At 44.7% G+C, this 6,401-nt stretch overlaps 1 non-coding gene across 1 annotated transcript; it reads right to left on the reverse strand.

The window, feature by feature from the left end:
* Positions 1-1,053: 1,053 nt before the first annotated feature.
* On the reverse strand, positions 1,054-1,128 carry Trnat-ugu (transfer RNA threonine (anticodon UGU)). The gene has a single exon. It is a non-coding gene; the product is annotated as a tRNA-Thr (tRNA).
* Positions 1,129-6,401: the final 5,273 nt, after the last annotated feature.

A 6,401-nucleotide genomic window follows, 5' to 3' on the forward strand; every position in this document is an offset into this window, starting at 1 on the left:
CCGTGTGGTGCAGTTTCATGCCTGTGGCACTTCGTCGGTCAATACAGGAACGGTTATTGCTGTTTGTGGATGACGCTGCAGTTGTCGTCCGATAATGTCTTATGTGTGTTCGAGTGGAGACTGATTTGGTGATCGAGCTGGCCAAGGCAACATGTCAACACTCTTAGAGCATCTTGGGTTACAACATGGTGTGAGGGCGAGGGTTATCCCATTGGAAAACACCTCCTGGAATGCTGTTGATGAATGAGAGATCAACAGGGCAAATCACCAGACTGCTGTAAAGATTTGCAGCCATGGTGCGTGGGAAATGCTCCTGATGTTGTACGAAATCGCACACCAGACCACAACTACAGGTATATGTCCAGTGTGTCTGGCATGCAGACAAGTTGGTTGCGGGCCCCAACTGGCATCCTTCAAGCCAACACAGGGCGCTCACTAGCACCGAGTCAGAAGAAGCTTTCATCAGAAAACACAACAGACCGCCACCCTGCTCTCCAGTGAGCTCTCGCTGGACGCCATTGAAGTCGCAAATGGCAGTGATTTGATGTCAGACGATTGTATGCTATAGGGCGTTTGGCTCGGAGCTGTCATTGAAGTAACCGAGTTGCAACAGTTCGTTGAGTCATTGCGTTGTCACATGATGCTCTTATTGCTGCTGAGCGCCATACACCGAAGACGATGGTCTTCCCGCTCGTTGGATCCACGCAGCCGCGGCCGTCCGGAGCCTGGTCTTCTTGCGACCTACAGTCTCTTGACTACCGGTGCCAGCAGTCATTCTCTAGTATCGCAGAAGGCAGAAGAGACATAAGGCTTCTCCTCGCTCTGTTTCATAACCTTGTTCAAGTCAGTGAGATGATAATGGCGTCTTTGTCGCCTTAATGACATTCTTGATTAACTAGCGCCATTGTAATGCCACTGGCGCGAAATATGAATATACATCATTTTTCACATGTGGAAACATGTCTAACAACTTTCGATTATCTTACAATGAAATGAGTATCCCTAGCTGTATACAGGCGTTGATATAAGTCAAAGGGGACAATTGAAAATGTGTGCCCCGACCGGGACTCGAACCCGGGATCTCCTGCTTACATGGCAGACGCTCTACCCATCTGAGCCACCGCGGACACAGAGGATAGTGCGACTGCAGGGACTTATCTCCGACACGCCTCTCGTGAGACCCACATTCCCAACTTATTGTCTCGCACTATAGTTATAGTGCCCCTGCCCAATATACTCATTACTAGCGGATTTTTGCCGATTCCCGTAAGAGTTCGGGCACTGTTTGTGCATCCGCACAGAAGAAGATGGTCAAATGGCCGGTGAGCCGTAACATATATGAAGATAGTATCTGTTCTTTCAAACATGTCCGAAAGAACGGATACCATCTTCATATATCTTTCGATTATGTTGCACAACTCCTTTTTAGTGTTGCGATTTTTTTTCCGTCAGTTAGGAATCCTAAAAATGCTGAACCGGAGTTTGTTGAACTCTCGATTCACAAAAGAGCATGCAAATTTGGACAATCAAAAGTTGGTAGAAATTCGTCTTTCTGTAAAAAGATCGATGCATGTCCACCGCCATACATCAGCGAAAGACCTTGACGAGAGGAAGAGAAAAACCTGGTCATACCTAAAACCGCTAAATGGGCCGATGGCTTTTGTAGTCTGTACAGTCACTATCTGATCATTCTGGTGTCACAATAGAAGACAGAAAAATGCTAGGTGAAGTTTTAAGGAGTCATTCAAGCAGTAGTATCCTACAGACATACCATCGTTTCCTTACTATTCCCGTAGGGTAGACATAATAATAGGCGTTCCTGGCGTACAGAAGTAGCTGAAAGAATTGAAAATAAATAAGTCGCCATCGCCAGATGGAATCCCACTGAGGTTTTGCAGAGAGTAGTCCACAGCATTGGCCCCTTAATTAAGTTGCATTTATACCAAATCTCTTGCCCAGCGCTAAATTTCAAGCCACTGGAAAAAAGCGCAGATGATACTTGTACAAAGGGGGTTCAAAAAGTTTTGCACAGTCGTCTCTAATGTTTTTTTTATTTTTTTCAGGAAGAGAATGACAGGTTTTGTGAAGATTCTTGGAAAATTTAGCTATACACTGAGCCTACTCAATGTAGCCTCCATCAGCTGTGACGCATTTGGCTCAACGCAATTTCCAAGATATAAATTCACTTTGGTAAAATTCTGGGTATCGACTTTTACACCATCGCTTGACACGCCCTTGGCTCTGAGCACTATGGGACTTAACAACTGAGATCATCAGTCCCCTAGAACTTAAAACTACTTAAACCTAACTAACCTAATGACATCACACACATCCATGCCCGAGGCAGGATTCGAACCTGCGACCGTAGCGGTCGCGCGGTTCTGGACTGAAGTGCCTAAAACCATTCGGCCACAGCGGCCGGCGCTTGACACAGGAAATAGAGTCTTTGCCACGATCAAATGTTTTACCGCGCAGGTGGGCATTCAGACGACCAAAGAGGTAAAAATCAGACGGAGCCAAGACCGGACTGTAGTGAGGATGAATAACAATTTTCCAACGCACTTATCGGATTTTCTCTTGTGTCGTGATGGCTGTATGGGGTTTGGCATTGTCATGGTGTAGTCTGATGAGCTGACCCTGAAGCTGTGATCTGTGGGTCTTGATGACACGTCACAGCTTGTCCAATGACAAAAAGTAACGGTCCCGGTTAATTGATGTGCCAGTTTTCCAAATGTCAATGAAAATGATACCACACTAATCCCAGAAGAACGAGGCCATCGCCTTTCGGCCTGTTCTTCGTGATAGTCTTGGTTTCTTCTTCCAAGGGGAACCCGGATGAAGCCACTCCGTGGATTGGGTTTTGCTCTCAGGTTCCGACAAAAACAACCATGTTTCATCCTGGGTAATGACGTCGTCAAAACACTGTTTCCACTCTTCAGTGAAGATGTTCATGAGACCCTCTCACACATTATTCCTCATCGTTTCCATTTCTCTTGTTAATAATCGAGGCACCCAGCGTGCACGGATTTTTCTGAACCCTAGTGATTGTACCAATGATACCACACTACCCAATGACAAACGAGTCATTTCAGCAAGCTATAGTGTCTTCACACATCTGTCATTTTTGATGATTTGATCAATGGTCTCCATCTTCACATCAGTCACTGCCGTCGATTGTCTACCGCATCGTGTATTTTCCAGCAGAGAGAAATCACCTTCTTTAAACCTCTGCAACGACCGCTGGATACTGCTGCGATTCACTGTGTCCTCCCCATAAACAGGGAGCAACTTATCCTGTATCGATGTGGCAGAGTCATCGCCGGTCTTAAAGAGGAACTCCATCACCGACCGTTGTCGCAACGTGACATCTATTCCACACTCCACTATAGCTAAATGTTCCAAGAATGTTCACAAAAAAATTCATTCTCCTCCTACAAAAAACAAAACCAGTTAGAGACAATCGTGCAAAGCTTTTAAACGTCTTTTGTATATAAGAGATTTGCGGATTTTGAAAGCATCTGTCGTGCGAAATTCAAATTGTACTTTTCTCACGTGAGATGCAGTGAACAATGGATGAAGTGCTTCAGGCAGATTCCACATTCGTAGATTTCAGGAAGGCGTTTGACACGGTGCCCCACTGAAGACTGTTAATGACAGTCTCAATACAAGAAGTAGGTTTCAATGTTATAAAACCCAGTATGTTTTCCTCGACGCCGAGTGTTCATCAGAGACAATGCTATCGCCAGGTGTGACCCAGGGAAATGTGATAGTACCGCCCATGTTCTCTATATACACAAATGAATGGATAGGCGGGGAGAGCAGGAATGTGTGATTGTTTCCTGATATGTATAGTGTATAGGCAGGAGTCGTCTTTGAGTGGCTGTAGAAGGATACAGGGTGACTTAAAAGGAATTTCTGGTTGGTGTAATAAATGGCAACTAGCTCTAAAACCCGTGATCTGCTTGACACAGTCGAATCAATTAAATACCTAGGCGTAACGTTGATGAGCGATATGAAATATAACGAACACGTAAGGATGGTAGTAGCGAAGGCGAAATGCAGACTTCGGAGAATCTTAGAAGTGTGTAGTTCACTGTAAAGAAGATTGCATTCAGAACACTAGAGCGACCCATTCCTGAATACCCGTCGAGGGTCTCGGATTCCCAAGGATCGGATTAAGGGAAGACATCAAAGCAGTTGAGATACGTGATGCTAGATTTGTCATCTTTAGGTTCGATTAACACGTGTGTGTTATGGAGATGCTTCGTGAACTCAAGTGAGAACGCCTGGGTGGAAGGGCTCGTACGGAGGGACGTAGACAGTGGTTTTCCCCTCGATCCATTTGCGAGTAGAGGACAGGAAATGACTAGTTGTGGAACAATGTACTCTACGCCATAAGCCATACGGTGTCTGACTGAGTATGTATGTAGATGTAGATGGAGAACTTGGTTACAGAAGTCTGCACGTGGGTGTTCAGGAAGCGTCCCGTATCGAAAATAATCCCATCATAATCGTCATCACAATCCTGGAAACGCGTGTCGCGCAGTGGTTTCTTCCTTCGAGAGCAGCACGTCACGGAGTACTATGCTAGTAGAGCCTGGAAGGCGATGGGGGGAAGGGAAGATGGGGGAGTGGAGGAGCGAGGGTATAGGGAGAGGAAAAATTTTGATAACCTAAAGAAACAGCATGTGCTACTGTGTGCAGTGGAAAATGAGCAGATGTCACTGTATATGCCATGAACACCATTTGAATTTCTAAATTCGTCTCATTCAAGCAGTCGTCCACTCTCCAGACCTGTAGGCATTCTTTTGCCGTGATTTTGGGACCTGTAATTCCGCTGACCCTGTTTGCACCTCGTCAGAGAGCCTCAACTACTTAATTATTTCTCAGCTGAAATGCATTGCATAGACTGACAAGCGGCATCCTTGGATATATCAGTTCTACGGAAGAAATTTGCAACCTGACGCCCCTACATATGAAATATATGCACAACATGTTACGTCATTGTCCTTGTAGTAGTTCTAGAATTCAACGGGGCTCGTGCTAGTGAAAGACATTTACGACAAAGTGTTATTGTCCTAACACCAGGGCGGGTCGTCCACAGTTGTTCATTTGCTCCAATAACAGTACCAGGTATGCACGGATTACTTGTATGAAGTTCGTCATATACTGCAATTTTATTTATTTATTTTATGGCGTACATCTTGATACACATAACAATAGTTTTAGTACAGTTAACATGCTCATTTACATACTGTGCACCAAATTTTATTATAAATGAATGTTCAAGCATAGAATCTACATCGCATTCAGTCGTCTTCTTCGTTGCTGCAAGAAAATCGGTGTAGGGTCGTTTGCAGGCTCGATTTGGATATTCTTCCAGTATTTATCAGGTTGTTTGCTTTTGGAGATGGTTTCTTCCACCATTTATGGACGACGTCGACATTTCTGGCGTAGCCGGTGCGCATTTGGTTTAATGTCGTCCACATCTGCGTGATTGTTGGCACCATATCATTTCCCTGTGATCGTGAAGCTTTGAGTTGGGCAGTACTGCTGCCATTGTTGTTTCCAGACATTGTGAACTTCACGCTCACAGTTTGGGTTTATCGGTCCTTAGCCGTGACCAGTGCTGGTCTTCTTCATATCAGTCTTCTGTGACCCAGGTCCGCTATGTCGCTGTATGTGGGAAGCTGAGCGTTATTGTTAATCTTGTGGTACTCTCCAAGGAGGGCATTTTTACGCCGTACCTAAATGGGGTCAGCCGTGTCGTAGAGGTGGATTTAATAGTGTGCATGGTGTCATTTAGTGCCACACCATATGTGAGCTATAAATTCATAATGGAGCGCGATATTCCGCAGCCGAATATACTGCAATGATTAAAGAATAATTAATTATTTTATTTAAAGTAAATATTCAGTGGAAACAATGTAATGAAGAATGTAGGCAACGTATCCGTGAAATGGTTCAAAGGGCTCTGAGCACTATGGGACTTAACATCTATGGTCATCAGTCCCCTAGAACTTAGAACTACTTAAACCTAACTAACCTAAGGACAGCACACAACACCCAGCCATCACGAGGCAGAGAAAATCCCTGACCCCGCCGGGAATCGAACCCGGGAACCCGGGCGTGGGAATCCGTGAATTTATTTTTAATGATTCATATTATTAAATCGTAACACAACAAGATATATGATTTCCTTAGATTAAATCATTAAACACGTGTGGTTTTCACATCGATATTAACGAGTAAAGATTCTAGTACGTGGGGTTGACATTGTGGGTGTAACGAGACTGGCAATTTTGGGAATACTTCGCATCTGTTAATTATGGATTGGAATTGGATGTACGTCCAATTCTTCTCCTTTCCCCTCTCCCTGTCCATCTCCTTCTTTCCCCTCT

This window comes from Schistocerca cancellata, chromosome 7, assembly GCF_023864275.1.
Source record: "Schistocerca cancellata isolate TAMUIC-IGC-003103 chromosome 7, iqSchCanc2.1, whole genome shotgun sequence".
Lineage (NCBI taxonomy): Eukaryota > Metazoa > Arthropoda > Insecta > Orthoptera > Acrididae > Schistocerca > Schistocerca cancellata.